A 16,854-nucleotide genomic window follows, 5' to 3' on the forward strand; every position below is an offset into this window, starting at 1 on the left:
GAGTAGAGAAATAGAATTTTTCCCGTTTCAGGACTGGGAAGTAACCTTTTCTCCATGCTATCTGGCTGCTTTATTTTTATTTCATTTTATTTTTTTATCTCAGAGAGGACGGGGGAGAGAGAGAGAGAGGTAGAAACATCCATGATAAGAGAGAATCATGGATCAGCTGCCTCCTACACGCCCCACACTGAGAATCGAGCCCGCAACCCGGGCCTGTGCCCTGACCGGGAATCGAACCGTGACCTCCTGGTTCACAGGTTGACACTCAACCACTGAGCCACAATGGCCAGGCTATCTGAATGCTTTAGATTAATGTTCAAACTTGATGAGGTTGAGGACCTGTAGAAATTCGGTCATCTGTTAGGATTAACCCTTTTCTAGTGAGGAGCTTAATTTTTCGACACCCCCAGGACTCTAGGATTGGATTTTTTTCAGTTTTCACTAAAATATGTAGGAGACATTTTCTGCCCTGAAGTGGCCATGTCCTTTAAGAGAAACCCTGCCCATTTGGTGGGAGCCCCTGAAAGGTGTGAGTTACACCCGCGCTTTCTCGTCCGTAGTTGCTCTTGTGCAGGGGCCCGTTTCTGCTGAGCTGCATATTAGGATGTTGGGCGTATGTTAACGAAATTCCGTTTTACTGCCTTCTTATGCATTTTTTTAAAAACATATTTCATTGATTTTTTACAGAGAGGAAGGGAGAGGGACAGAGAGTTAGAAACATCGATGAGAGAGAAACATCGATCAGCCGCCTCCCTCACACCCCCCACTGGGGATGTGCCGGCAACCAAGGTACATGCCCTTGACCGGAATCGAACCCGGGACCCTTCAGTCTGCAGGCTGACGCTCTATCCACTGAGCCAAACCGGTCAGGGCCTTCTTATGCACTTTATGGCCAAGTACACATCTATAACATTCTATTTCTTGGGAAATACTTTGTGGGATGAGCCTGAGCATTCCTCTTGAACTACTGTCCATGGACGGGCTAGATTTCACTGGTTTGCCCTCGCTTTCAAGATGCATTAACTCAGGAACGTGTCACAGCCTCGGTTCATCACCGTGGCTTCAGCTGTCTTCTTGCATAACAGAAGCCAACATCACTTTTATAGAAAACAAGCTACTTACAAAATTCACATCTTAAAATCATCTTGAACACTAAGTTATACAACATAAAGAAACCTGGATATTTTTATAAGACTCATTGGCCTCCATGTGTTCTGATTGGAGTTGGCACCCTGTTAAAGACCAAGTTGCTGATCTAGTCCGCAGACCCTGGACAGCGTGGCTTTTCATGTCCTCCTGCTTCTAGGGAATATTTAGCTCAGCTGAAACTTTGCCTTCTAGAGCAGCGGCTGCCAACCTTTCGGAACTCATGGAGCACCAGTGGCCCGCGGACCACCGGTTGGCGACCGCTGTCTGAGAGGGGTCACCTGACTGCCAGCTCTGAACCACCGCTGTTAGTCTTCATTCAATCCTAGGCAAGTTTTCTAAATGACTGTTTGACTATGCCTTTCCTAACTGGGGCCTTTTCACACTAACATGGTTTACTATTTACCAGTGTTTTTCTCTTTAAATAGAGATGCCACACTGGAAGCATCTGAATTATATTTGAATTGCCTCATAGAAGGAAAATTAAATTATCTGGTGGCAAAAAATAACTTGGGACCCAGCATTGTGATAGAAACACGTGAGTTGCAAACACTGGAGAGAAAATAAAGCTCAGAGGGAGGCATCTCTCGAGTCTCCAGATAGGACTATCTCATCGTCACTTGGGTTTTTAGTTTCTTACTAGAGGCCTGGTGCATGAAATTCATGCACTGGAGGAGGGTGGTCCCTCAGCCTAGCCTGCGGCCTTTAGCAGTCCAGTCATCAGTTGGACATCCTTAGCGCTGCCGAGGAGGCGGGAGCCGCTCTTGCCACTGCTGCTGTGCTCACCAGTCGTGAGCCCGGCTTCTGGCTGAGTGGTGCTCCCCCTGTGGGAGCTCACTGACCACCAGGGGGCAGCTCCCGTGTTGAGCGTCTTCCCCCTGGTGGTCAGTGCACATCATAGCGACCGGTCGTTTCACTATTCGGTTGATTTGCATATTAGCCTTTCATTATATAGGATTTGAGGACTCCTAGTTAAGAGTTGTTGGAGTAATTTTCTGGGGAGTGAAGTTGTAGGGATGTATATTGGGGCCTGGGGACCCAGATCCCAGTACACAAAGTACTGGAGATACAGTTTCTTAACTGTGCTGCGTGATTTCTTTTTAATTAAGGTTCTATTATCCCAATCTAATTACTTTTGGAAAAACTAATGTGATGAGAAAATCGTGATTCTGAACATTTCACGTTCTCTTTCAACAAGGGAAATACACTTACGCACAGGTAACTGGACTGCTACGTGTGTTCTCTTTCCCACACAGACCCTGAACGTAAAATGCTCCTTTAAGACACCAGTAGTATGACACTGGACAGTTCTTTTTCACATCGTATGTATTAAGACCACCTGTAGCCCTAACCAGTTGGGCTCAGTGAATAGAGCATCGGCCTGCGGACTCAAGGGTCCCAGGTTCGATTCCGGTCAAGGGCATATACCTTGGTTGCAGGCACATACCCAGTGGGGAGTGTGCAGGAGGCAGCTGATCGATGTTTCTGACTCTCTCTATCCCTCTTCCTTCCTCTCTGTAAAAAATCAATAAAATATATTTTTAAAAAAAGACCACCTGTAGACATAGAAAATTGCATATGTTCATTCTCTAAAAGCAGGACCATCACCACTTTTGCAGAAAAGCTGTGTAATAAGTCTAGGCTTGCTAATCACCCTCAGACTTCTCTCTGCTTCACTTCGAGCCCGTCAGCAATGACAGCTCGGCCGCCGCCTGTGGAACCAGTAACCTCATCAGGGAGCAGCCGGCTCGGCACAGATGGTCCAGAGAGACCACAGGCCCCCGCGTGCCCTGCAGGCCCCTAAGTGAGGTTTCTGGCTTGGGCTCCATGCTGGGTGCCAGCACCAGGGCCCTGAGTCTTGCCTTTGGCATTAATTACTCCATTTAAAGATGTGTTCAAGTCTCCGGCTCTAAATATTTTCCCCGCTCCTTCCTAAGTTCGCACCTGGACTGTTAACAGAGCTACCCCTTAAATACTGTCAAAGGAGCTGTGGTTTATAGTGACCACTTTTTCCCAGGAAAGACCTGAGGTCCGCGAGTGGTCACTGCCAAGTGCGGCTCTCGCTGTAGATCCTGTGGTGGGAATTGCCACGCTGAGACCGCAGAGGCCAGAGGCAACGCTCCAACTACACCGTCCAGGGCCGGGAGACCCAGGAGCCTCGCTCAGCTCCACGCCACCGGCCCTGAGGGCACAGTGCACAGCGCAGACAAGTCCCCTCCGCTGGCCACCTCACCACTGAAGGGGACTTGCCTGCCTAGTTGTCACACTAATACTGCCATTGATTAGAACTTTGTAAGGCATTGACCTTGACCCGCTAAGAGAGTTTTTCTTTACATTGTGTCCATGACCATAAATGCTTACTTACATCAGGGATGATAGACGATATCTATCATCCAGATGGCTGTGCCCCATGCCCCCAAAGATATGGCATTGTCCAGCTCCACGTTCATCCTGAAAGGCAAGTGACCTTCAGATAGCACAGTTATAGTATGGGATGAAAGACACAATTGGTGTAGAGTGAGAGAAATTCAGAATTTCTCAGTGGGTTGTAGCCTATACCAACTGCTGAATCTTGGAATCCCTTCCAGCCCAAGCAAGAAGACACCAGGAAGTTAATGATTTTTTTATTTTGTTTGTTTGTTTGTTTGATATTTTTCCATTGATTTTTAAAGAGAATGGAAGGGAGGGGGAGAGACAGAGAGAGAGGAACATCGAAGTGAGAGAGACATATCGATTGGTTGCCTCCTACATGAGCCTAACTGGGGCTGGGGATCAGATCCAGCCAGCAACCCTGGCACATGCCCTTGACGGGAATGGAGCCCAGGAGCCCTCATCCCGCAGGCTGATGCTCTATCCACTGAGCCAAATCAGCTAGGGCAGGAAGTCAGTGATTTTAACAGACTCTTCTATGCTCTACCTTCCCTTAAATATAGTGTTCATTCTTCTTACCTCTGTGGAATTTGGTCAATTATATATCAAAGTCAGTGTAATCAATTAACAACTTGATAAATTTAAATTTTAAAAAAGTACTTGCATGCCATTTCCACCTTACCTAAGATTTTTACATGTTGTGAAATACACAGGTGTGTGTTAAAAGAATTAGTGAATTTAGGGAATAAAATAATGCCATATTTTTAGAAGATTTCTTAAAGGGACAAGAGATATATAGAGAGAAATAATTTCAAAAGAAGTATTTAATTTCGTTTTTTAATACATTAAAAATAATAATATAACTATATTTGCAAATACTACTTTTTGATAGTCACAAGATCAAATCCTATATAATACTAGTAAAGAGCTAATATGCTAATTAGACTGGACAGCAGAATGACCTTCCAGAACGACCAGTGGGTGGGGCTGCTGGGCCGTGGGGCTGCTGGGGCCACTAGGCAGCTGGGTTGCGAGGGCCGAGCCCCTTGCATGAATTTCGTGCATCAGGCCTCTAGTAGAATATAAAATACATATAGAAAAAAAACCCCACCAACTTAAAATAGAACTCAATGGTTAAGAAAAATTGCATATGAATATTTTTATCTAAAATATTGAAGTTGGTCATTGATATTGGTTGAATTCATTATGAAATTGCTCAGTCTTACACCATCAAGAAGATTGGATATTTTATTTATACCTTTACTCTAAAGTTGCATGCATATGCATACATTACTAGAGACATTTTCCAAAGAGGAGACAAAGTTGTCTTGCAAATGAGCTTATTCAACATATTTGCATCGAGTGTTTGACAGATTGCTGCAGAATAAAGAGCAGAGCCATGGGAATTGCGATCTAACTGAGGCTTCCACAAATATACCGGAGAGCAATCCCTCGGAGCCTATGCTGCCGCCTTTCAGGAACCACGTGGGCAGTGCACAGAGCGTGGCCACAGCCGTGGTACCCACGCTGGGTGCTTTAAATAGAGCAGCAACACTGCTGTCTTATCTATACAAAAATTCATTCTCTTCATTCTTTACAACCAAAAAATAATCATTAAAAGTAAATAAAACACTAGTTAGAAGTCTTTCAATGGGATTAGAAAAGAATGCATAATGTAAGGCCTCCTTGGGGAATATTTGTGGCATTTAAAGTATAAATTAACATGAAAGGGAGAACTGTACTATTCATGAAAGAAAACGTTTCCACAAAACTATTTTAAGTATAAGACAGAACTGCTAAGAATGTGGAGGGATGTGAAAGTGTGCAGGGGACCAGCTTACAAAATTTACTTTTTTTGAATCTTCCATTTTTTCAGATCTGGGAGTGGTTTTGTATGGCATATACAATTAACAAGGCAGTTACATGACACATGAATTGTTTTGTACTTTCATACCTGGTCATCTTACTTTTATCAGTATAATATAAGAATAAATAATTAAATAGTGGATGATTAATTTTTGTTTTTCATGATCTCATTAGCTAAGAATACAAAAGATATTGGCTTACATGTCATTTCTCTTTCTGATAAAAAAGGAAACAAACAAAAACATAGACTGTACCTGTCAATTAAATTCAGGAGGCAAGGCTAGCTGGTGTGGTTCAGTGGTTGAGTACTGAGGTCAGGGTTCAATTCCAGGTCAGAGCACATGCCCAGGTTGTAGGCTTGCTCCCCAGTAGGGGGCGTGCAGGAGGCAGCTGATCAATGATTCTCTCTCATCATTGATGTTTCTATCTTCTTCCTCTCTCTTCCTCTCTGAAATCAATAAAAATACTAAAAAAATAACCCCAAACTCTTTAAATTCAGGAGGCAAAAATAGTTTTGATTTAAAATAAATAATGTTGCCCTGACCGGTTTGGCTCAGCAGATAGAGCATTGGCCTGCGGACTGAAGGGTCCCAGGTTCGATTCCAGTCAAGGGCATGTACCTTGGTTGCAGGCACATCCCCAGTGGGGAGTGTGCAGGAGGCAGCTGATCGATGTTCCTCTCTCATCGATGTTTCTAACTCTTTATCCCTCTCCCTTCCTCTCTGTAAAAAACCAATAAAATATATTTAAAAAAATATAAAATAAATAATGCTACTTTTATGTTAATCACAATTTAGTCAGAAAAATATTTTCATTTCTAATATTGATAATGTAGTTTCTAAAAGTTTACTCCAAGTTACTTCAATATTTTGGTTCATTATAATTGAAACTACTACCAATAGCACAACCCTGCATTAATCTACATAAATTTTCATAAGAATCATGCTTCCAAAGTTTGCATATATTTAAAATAATTTTGCCACTCTAGGCCTAGATAATTACTTAAGTCTTTCCTCTCTTAATAATGCCATGAAAAAAATATGAATTTTTGATGCTAATGGCCCTGTATTAGTCTAGTACAGTGATGGCAAACCTTTTGAGCTCAGCGTGTCAGCATTTTGAAAAACCCTAACTTAACTCTGGTGCCGTGTCACATATAGAAATTTTTTGATATTTGAAACCATAGTAAAACAAAGACTTATATTTTTGATATTTATTTTATATATTGAAATGCCATTTAACAAAGAAAAATCAACCAAAAAAATGAGTTTGCGTGTCATCTCTGACACGCGTGTCATAGGTTCGCCACCACTGGTCTAGTGTATAAGCTGATGTAATGAAAAGCTTACAACAGAAAACCTTGAAATAGGTGGAGTATCAAGTCCCAAATACCCCCTTACTCCTGTACATCACTCCCTGTTTACTTATTTTTAAGAATTCTAAAAACCCAAAAAGCTTACATTAAAGATTAACTTAAATGAATCCGAGAAAACAACTGTGACTACCAAAGGAGTGACCACTAAACACGGATATAGAACTCTCCCGAGAGATTCTGGGGAACAGAAACACGGGTTGCTTACTCATCTGCCTTCCTTCCTAATGTTTTTCATTCAAATATAAACGTACGGTATGATATGGATTAGCCACCATTGCTTTAGTGTCTTGTCAATATGTTGCGATGAAGAAAGTAAATAATAAATAGACATAACGAAAAGTCTTATAAAAGACATGTTACACCTGTCATGATTTATATTTTCATTTACTGACACCTCTGAATTATTGGTGGTGACCAGGAAAAAAATACATACTAGATTCAACACATCTCGTGGAATTCAAAGCATAAGGGCAAAGACTAATTGATTTCATTCCTGTTTGATCTCTGTGCTGACATTATATTTAGCTTTTGGTAATTTTAGCGAGGGGCATCAAATCAATAACTTAGGGATCTCGGCTTCGTTGATGTACAATGTTATCTTCCATCATCTATAAAACATTTATCAGCAACCATTTCTAATAGGGATGTTTGAATATGAAGGGTTTCGGTACAGTATCTATTGAAATGATAAAGAGCTATTAGTTCATAGACCTCTGTTAACTAATGTTAAAAGTAAACTCCTAAGTGGATAAGTGGGTGCTACAGAACCATTCAACACCACGTGCAGAATACGTCACTTCATCACGCTGTTGGCAGTCACTGCACTGGAGTAGCTCAAACACAGGGAAGTCTGCACACATTTACCAAACTTGGTTTTCTAATTAAAATTAAGTATTGCATTTTTCTTTAAAAATAGAAAAATAAAAAAAATGTAATAAGCAGGAAAATATACACTTGTAATATCCTAAAACATATTCTGGATTTAAATTTAGATTCTTATAATACTCTTAACCTTATCCCGATTCCAATGTAGACACACTTACATTAAAAGTATATACATTACCACCAAATTTTAAAAACAATATGATTTTATCATTGATTCATATCATCATTACAAAGATGTATGATTTCAGCTTTAAGTTTTTTCAGCTAACAATATTTTTAACAATTTTTCTATGACTTATTATCTCCCGGGCTAGTGATAAATGTTATACACATTTAAAAATTTTCCTAAATGTTTATTTTTTTACTTATTTACTATTTTATTAAAATATGACAATATTTGCGTGGCCGGCATGGCTCAGTGGTTGAGCATCGACCTATGAACCAGGAGGTCATAGTTTGAGTCCAAGTCAGGGCACATGCCCAGTTTGTGGGCTCAATCCCCAGTGTGGGGCGTGCAGGAGGCAGCTGATCCATGTTTCTCTTCTATCCTCCCTTCCTCTCTGAAATCAATAAAAATATATATTAAAAAATATTACAATATTTATTCCTACTTAAATGGTAAAAGAATACAATTAGACATTTGAAAATGAAAATGTAAATTGTATACATATTTATATTATAAATTCATTTCAAATGTAAATGTTTTTATTTGTCGGATAGGATTAATATTTTTACTTGGAGTACACAAATAAGACAAAAACAGGCAAGCCTTTAATTTCCATTAATATTGCTATTTCTAAAAGAAAGTTAATTGGGTAGCAACTTTTTAAAAAATGTCTTTATAATACCAAGAGGATTAAAAAACATATTGCTGTAAGCACTGTCTGAACCGGATGAAAAATGAAAGATAGAGGGCTGGGTTTGTTATGGAAGTAGAGACTCTAATATAACATGATAAATTGGAGAATTGATCTAAAGCCATATAAGAATGGGAGACACTTTCCAAAGAGGTTGAATTAACTCAGGTACAGAATACTTAATAAATATAACTTAAGGCCAAAAGAAAATATGTCCTCTTTAAAACAATGTTTTTAGCTATACATGATATAGAGTAATTACAGACCCTACTAGTTTTAAGTATTAAGTTCTTCGGTTATCAATCAGCATTTGAAATCCAGCGTTTTACTGATTCAATGATAAGATATTCTTTGATCGGGTCTTTCCTTAATTTTAAAATGCATATTATTCATAAAGGCGTTCGTGGGCTTGTCTACCATTTGAAATACAGGTGTCCCCCCAAAACTGTACACACACTTTAACAACTGAGAGCTCAATTCTGAAAATGAAATGTGTTTTAATAAACACGGCCGTTGTAATTATTCAAAGTGTGTGTGGACAGTTTGGGAGGACATCCTATATAGAAAAATAGACTTGGCCTCAGAGTACCTGGCAATACCCATCTACATTTTTGTGTAAAATACAATGCACAGATCAAAGCGTGCCCTTGATTCAGCGCGCCTCTGTGTGTGAAGATACAAGTACACGCGGGCATCCTCAAGCTTCGGTCAGAAAGCATCTGTTTAGAGCTCACACAGGACAGAGCTCATGCGGAGAGTTCAGTAGAGACCACAGATGTGAACCACATGGAATTGGTGCTTATGGATCTGCTTATGCTTCATTATTTTTTAAAAACGTGTGTGGTGCTTAATGCATGCCAGGCGCTATCGCTGCCTATTCCCTTTCGCTTGGCATGAGCCTCGCTGGGAAGAGGGGAAGCGGAGGCACTTGGGGGCTGTGCAACTTCCCCAAGTGACACTTGGACAGAGTTCACAATGAGATTAGAGTCAAATCGTTCTGACGTGGACCCTCCACTGCTGACCATGAGCATTGTTGCTGGTGTTATTGTGTCATAATGGCTGCTGGCACCTCTGTTACAATAATGCGCATTATTCCTCCTTCTGAAAACAGCGTTTGAAAACACAGATACAAAAATAGGAAAAACCGCACCGTTTCAGCACCGCAGGTTAACACTATTATTAGCATTTTGCTTTGTGGACTTCCAAATTTTTATATACAATACAATAAAATTACATTAATTTATAATTTTAAAATCGGCATCATAATCTACCCAGATTTTGTTACCTTTACTTAAATATTTGCCAAGGCATCAAATCCAGACCAACTTCATTCTCATGACTGTCAGGCATTTAATGGAATTGATCCATGCGATAATATTTTCTAACCCACAGTGTTAGATATTCGGTTGATTTTTACTATTTATACAAACAGTGTTTTCAAAGCTGCAGTCGTCAAAGCACGTTTGAAGTGATCCCCTGCTCATCTTTGGTTTTGTTCCTAAAGCCCAGATGACTTATTTTCCAAAAGGTCAGGCACATAAAATGGCTTGTGCTGCTTCTTCCAGCCGATACCTAGACCAGGGTTGTTGCATAACCACAGCTGTTTTCACAGCCTTATCATATCTGAATTTTGGTCAACAACATCTACAAAGAATACACTCTATGGCTCCGCGCTATGGGTTTTAGAAGATGCTAATGAGTATTAGATAAGTCCCTGCATTAAAGGATATTTTTATTTTTATTTTTATTTTTTTTTATTTTTTTTTTTAAATATATTTTATTGATTTTTTACAGAGAGGAAGGGAGAGAGATAGAGAGTTAGAAACATCGATGAGAGAGAAACATCGAACAGCTGCTTCCTGCACACCTCCTACTGGGGATGTGCCCGCAACTCAGGTACATGCCCTTGACCGGAATCGAACCTGGGACCTTTCAGTCCGCAGGCCGACGCTCTATCCACTGAGCCAAACCGGTTTCGGCGGATATTTTTATTTTTAAAAAAATACATGGAAAGACAATGATACTGCGTACTTCATTAAAAGTCTCTAAGGGTAAAGGGTAAACTTTCCAGTAAAACATAGTGTAGTTTTCTGCATGCAGCAGTGATCCATTAAGTGCTGTTGAACTAGATCAGGGGTCCTCAAACTACGGCCCGCGGGCCACATGCAAACACAAATATTGTATTTGTTCCCGTTTTGTTTTTTTACTTCAAAAATAAGATATGTGCAGTGTGCATAGGAATTTGTTCATAGTTTTTTTTTTAAACTATAGTCCGGCCCTCCAACGGTCTGAGGGACAGTGAACTGGCCCCCTGTTTAAAAAGTTTGAGGACCCCTGAACTAGATAGTAGTTCAACACAGGTCGGTTTAAAACAAACATTATTAAGCATGACCAGTGTTTACACAAAAATAAAGTCATAATTGTTCTTAAATGTCTCAAACGTCAAACGAAGAAACTCAAACTTTATGTTGCAAAGGTGGAGAACCATCCAGAATATTAAAAATAAATCCATTGAATGATTGCTTAGACACAGGAGTGATTAGAATTGTGAGGTGTCTGACCACACTGGATCCAACCAAAATTTGAAAAGCCAGAAAACAACAACAAAAAAGCATATGGAAAGGCACTAAGCTGGATCAACACGAAAGTCACACAGAAGAGGCACGGGCAGGAGGGCTGTTAAGCAGGACGGTGGTCCTGTTGGTGGCACCGGAGGAATCCAGACACGCCCGGGGGGTGAGTGAGGGTCCTCCTCTCTCTGGACCCCAGGGCACTATCAGAGCCTGTTCTCATGTAACAGGTTGTTCCAATGCCTTTATAACTATATTTACAAATAATTGTTTCCAAGTTTGGGGGTGATACCCAGAACAGGGATTACTGGCTCCTCTGGTAACTATTATTAATTTTTTGAGGAACCTCCATATATTTTCCCAGAGTGGCTGTACCAGTCTACATCCCACCAGCAGTGAATGAGGGTTCCTTTTTCTCTGCCCACAACCTCTTGAACACTTGTTATTGCTTGTCTTGTTGATACTAGCCATTCTCACAGGTGTGAGGTGGTATTGCATTGTAGTTTTGATTTGCATTTCTCCTAACAACTTGTGAAGTTGGGCAACTTTTCATCAGTGTGTTGGCCATTTGTATGTCTTCTTGGGGGAGTGGCTATACAAGTCCTCAGACCATTTTTAATTGGATTTTGTTGTTGTTGCTGAGTTGTATGAGATCTTTTATAATTTTGGATATTAACTCCTTAGAGAAGATATTGTTGGCAAATATCTTCTCACATGTGGTTGGCTGTCTTCTTGTTTTCTAGGTTTCTTTGGCTATGCAGAAGCTTTTTAGTTTAATATAGCCCCATTCATTTATTTTTGCTTTCATTTCCCTTGCCTTTGATTTCAGTAGATGTTTTACCCTATTAATTTACATCAAACTTGTATCTAAGTAAACAGCCATCTTTTACATAAACTACTTATAAGTCAGGTTGCATATCTATTTTTGTTCGTTGTGGAGGATTTGGCTCATTTTCAGTAAATATTTACACAGTTCATGCATATTGAAATGATGATCAACTAACCTCATACATATCTTTTACAATACCCACTCATGCCAATTTTCTCATTATTAGTTGAAGTGGTCTGGAACTAAACTTGCAATATCTCCAAGTTATGCCTATCTTTGATCATTTGCCCCGCTGATATGAAAATACAAACATTTTAGACCATTCCTTAGATATTCAAGATTAGTGAAGTTACTATAAATACAAAGAGAATGAGATTTGGCGGGACTTGATGCGGATGAATTCTTCTGTTGGAGAGCCACTCATTCTTCCAGAGCTTAGTGTTATGTAACTATAGCAATTTACAGAATTTACTTAATATTGAGAGAATTCTATCTCAGTTCTTCTACTATAGTTTCAAAACATTGTTATTGATAATGACTTTACAATGGCATCTGCCCATTCTTTCAGAATTCTAGCGTTTGAATCACCTGAGTCTGTCAATTCTAGCCTGCCATGAATTTATTGAAAATATTTGCTTTGTCCTTTGTAAATGAAGCCAAAACATGTTGACAAAAATCTTCGCTTTTAAACAAAAATGAAAGTATTTCTCTAAGAGGAAAATTTCAATTGTATCTAAAAATGTCTTATATTCCTTACTCCGAACCCCGGTAAATAGTGCAAATCTAATCCACTCATTTGCTGATGGGCACTTAGGCTGCTCCCACATTTTAGCTATGGTAAATGGTGCTGCTATGAACACAGGGGTGCGTATGTCCTTTCTGATTTATTGGGGTATAGGCCTAGAAGTGGGATCACTGGGTCAAATGGGAGTTCCATTTTTAGTTTTTTGAGGAAACTCTATACTGTTCTCCACAGTGGCTGCACCAGTCTGCATTCCCACCAGCAGTGCACGAGGGTTCCTTTTCTCCACATCCTCGTCATCATTTGTCATTTGTTGATTTGTTGATGATAGCCATTCTGACAGGTGTGAGATGGTACCTCATTGTCGTTTTGATTTGCATCTCTCAGATGATTAGTGACTTTGAGCATGTTTTCATATGTCTCTTGGTCTTCCTTATGTCCTCTTTCGGAAAATATCTATTTAGGTCCATTGCCTATATTTTTATTGGGTGGGGGTAAGAGATCAACCAAAGGACTTGTATGCATACATATAAGCATAACCAATGGACACAGACACCAGGGAGTGAAGGCATGAGCCAGGGGGGAGTAAAGGTGGGGGGGAAGGACACATATGTAATACCTTAATAAAGAAAAAAATAAAAAAGAGAAATAACATATAAAGAGCCATAGCAACACAAAAAAATAAAATAAAACAAGGTAAAGAATGTAGGTATGCAGATTTCAAATTGTAATCTTGTACACCTAAAAATTAAATAATGTAATTAACTAATGTCAAAAAGAATAGGTGCAAATCTAGGTAGTCAAACTTCCTTTATTAAATGAGACATTAGGAAACCATTGCCCCATCATGTTAAAGTGCAAAGACATTGTTAGGATATGAATCTGTTAATATTTTATTTGGCCCTGATATAAGGAATATAGAAAGTAAAACATCCAAATACTGTAAAAACATAACACTGTATTTCAAACAATTTTTAATGTAGTTTTTCTATAGTTTACATGATTGTGACTGTTGAACCATTGCCATACATGTTATATGACTGGAAGCATGCTGTACTCTTCCACGGTTCCCAGGTATGTCTAGGACACTAATGACTTCACAATCTGTTGCTCTGTTTATAAATTGCAATGATGGAGTAAAGGTGGGGATTAAGCTCCGAATAGATGGGCGTGAGGAGGAAAAACTAGAATTAAAGGATGGATTCCAACCTCAGCCTTTACGATCCAAGCAGAAGGCCAGATGTGCCACTCGAAGGCCTGTCCCTCTGTCTTCAGCATGAGAGGTCTATGAAAACGCTTCCTTCTAGAGATTTATCATTCTAGAATTTTATCATGCTAACTTCTCAGCTCTCTTCACATTTAGTTTCCTGAATGGCTTGTTGGGTTGCATTGACTCGCCGAATGAAAAAGAGAAAAGACGCCGAGCTGGTTAAATACCGCGTGTAAAAGCACGAGTACACCCTGTTCCTGAGCTCTTTTCTTCCGTATTTGACCGCTGCGTTTCTGAACTGATGAACTGAGTTTAATCTGCGGGGCCCACCGCAGCCTCACAATGACTAATCTCTATCTGTCACCCCAGCTTGTTGTGCTCACTTTGAAATAGCTGTTGATAGTGTAGTTATTTCATCCAATTGTAACAGAAAGAATTTAATGAGTGTTTGAAGTGCGTGTGATTATGCTGTTTGAAAGTTATACACTTTCCAGATAAGGATTAAACACAAATCAAAGGAAGTCAACATTTCGTTTTGAATGGAAGCGATTATAGGTAATCGGCAAACTTTGAAGCTCTCTACACGGGCACGCTGAATAATCAACACTGTTGTTCTGGCATTATCAGTGCGATTGTCCTTTTGTAGGATTTGCCATGCCTGCTGTTTGCATAGTGGAAGGCAAAGAGGAAAGTTTGTTTTCCCACTAACAATTCATTGCTTGTTTGCTCTTCATTGATAGTTTGTGACCCTTTATATCCCTGGCGGCTGGGCTTTTTACCTGACCTGTATGAAGTGCTTTCATTAGAACGTCATTGATTTTGCCATTGGTGAACTCGGTGCTAGGATGCGTATCTGGTAAATTATTTTCTACGCGGGCTGCCTTTTTCCTAGTGGCATCAAAATAATAAATAAACGACGTTGTGTTGAAACAGTAAACCGTTATTTTGATCAGTTCTGATGTGGCATCTATTGATTAACAAAAGCAAAGGTATTTCCTACATCCCTCCATGCCAAGAGGTAGCTCACAGAAGTTGATAATTACAGGAAGTGATGAAGCGTGTGTGCGGGGACAGATGAGGGCAAGAATATTTATAGCAATTTCTTCACAGTACCCCAAACTGGAGTTAGCTCAAGTTTTATTAACCCTCAGTTGGATAAGCAGGTTATAACACAATGCAATCAATACTACAATAAAACAATAATAAATGAATAAGACATAGCTATGTGCAATGACATACGTAAATAACATGTATAAAGAGCACAATAGTACTGTTAAGGAAAAGCAGCCAGGCACAAAGAACATGAACTGTTTAAGTCCCTAAGGTTAAAATAAAAACATGCAAAACTATGGTGTGTGGATGGACACTTACATGGCAAAACCATAAGAGAAAGTACAGATGTGAATACCATAAAGCTGGGGGCAGTGGTTCCCTTTGTGGGAGGAGGAAGAGGTTGGTAGGGGAAGAGGCGTGAAGGCTTCTGGGATGCCCGCAGCATCTCTATCTGACCCGGGTGGTGGTTAGATGGGGGCTTATTGTGTGAAAATTCTGGGAGCTTCAACTTTTCTGTTTGTCAGATTTAACACTAAAAAAATTTAAAAGCAAAAAAAAAAAAGAAGTGATAAAAGTTTATGTAATTCGTTCTAGATGTCAAACAATGGCTTTGCAAAATGGAACATCATCTTATAGTATGCGATCTAAAAAAATAGTTCTGTGAACACCTTGTTGAGTTTACGTTTGTTTTTTATAGCTAAACCACAAAGTTTCTACATATCCATTACCCCTCTGTGTTTGGTGTGTGTGTGTGTGTGTGTGTGTGTGTGTATTTATTTTTGTATATCTGGACTTTTCCATGGTGACTTTTCAGCACTGAGACAACATTTTTGGCTCTTTTGTTTATAAAAATATGTTTTTAAGTGATAATTACAACTTGATATAGGTGGTCGTTCTTTTATCAAACTCAGTGTACCTACGGCCCTATTGTGAGAAAAATGCACATGCCTGGCTTCCCATAAGAAAACCCCAAGACTTAATGAGCTGCAGAGAGTCCTGAGCGAAACCCACTGGCCTATTATTTTGTTGTCCGTGGGATTTAATCACCATGTGGAAAGCATTGTTCCGCGGACGGAGGGTGGCCCCTCAGGTGAAATCTTAAATGTAGCAGCAAAGCAGGACGGGAACCTCCTCTCTCTACTTAGTCTTAATCTCCTTCTTCCAGGGGCACTAAATTCAAAGCTTTGAGTTGATTAAATTGAAAATGCAATTAAATACATATTTGTAAGTGGACGCACTTGCTTTGAATGGAACAGCACCTTTTGAATTATAATCAGTTTTCAGAAGAAATATTCATCAGCTATGGCCATTGCCATTTCCTATAAGAAGTTATTTAGACTGGTTTAAACTAGAAAATTTAATACGCACTCCAGAGATCAAAGGACCTATAGTTGAAAGGTAAATATGAGTATCTTTTTGTAATTTTCTATTATTTTGCTACATTGAGGATAAAAGACTATCCCAAATGTTGTGTCCAAAGAAATAGCCTTTTGTCATTCTCTGTTTTCAAACTGTCCCCCTGCACGAATTATTCTGTAACACTTGGCCCTTGTTCCTTATTTTAAATCGAAGTACAGGTTAGTAATTCTTTCTGAAAATTCTTCATTATCAGAAAACATCCTTCACTTCTAACATCAAGAATTATAATTAAACCGAGCATTATCTTTCGCTAGGCATCTGAAGTAAATATATACAGAAGGAAAAAAAATACTCAGAAAAACATGAAGAGGTCGATTTTTACCAAGCTATCGTTAGCATGTTGGAGATGAAGCAGCTTTACTAAAATATAATATTACATTATACCTGAAACTCTGTGTAGAGGTTGTACTTTTCAAAGAAGCAAATTAAGTGCTGCGTTCCCACAATGACAAATACAAAGTGTTACCATTGAATATGCCTTGGGGACGTGTTCCCAGAGCTGATCACATGAACTAAACAGAGGTTTTCAGGG

Source organism: Myotis lucifugus, unplaced genomic scaffold (assembly GCF_000147115.1).
Source record: "Myotis lucifugus unplaced genomic scaffold, Myoluc2.0 scaffold_457, whole genome shotgun sequence".
In the NCBI taxonomy this organism is placed as follows: domain Eukaryota; kingdom Metazoa; phylum Chordata; class Mammalia; order Chiroptera; family Vespertilionidae; genus Myotis; species Myotis lucifugus.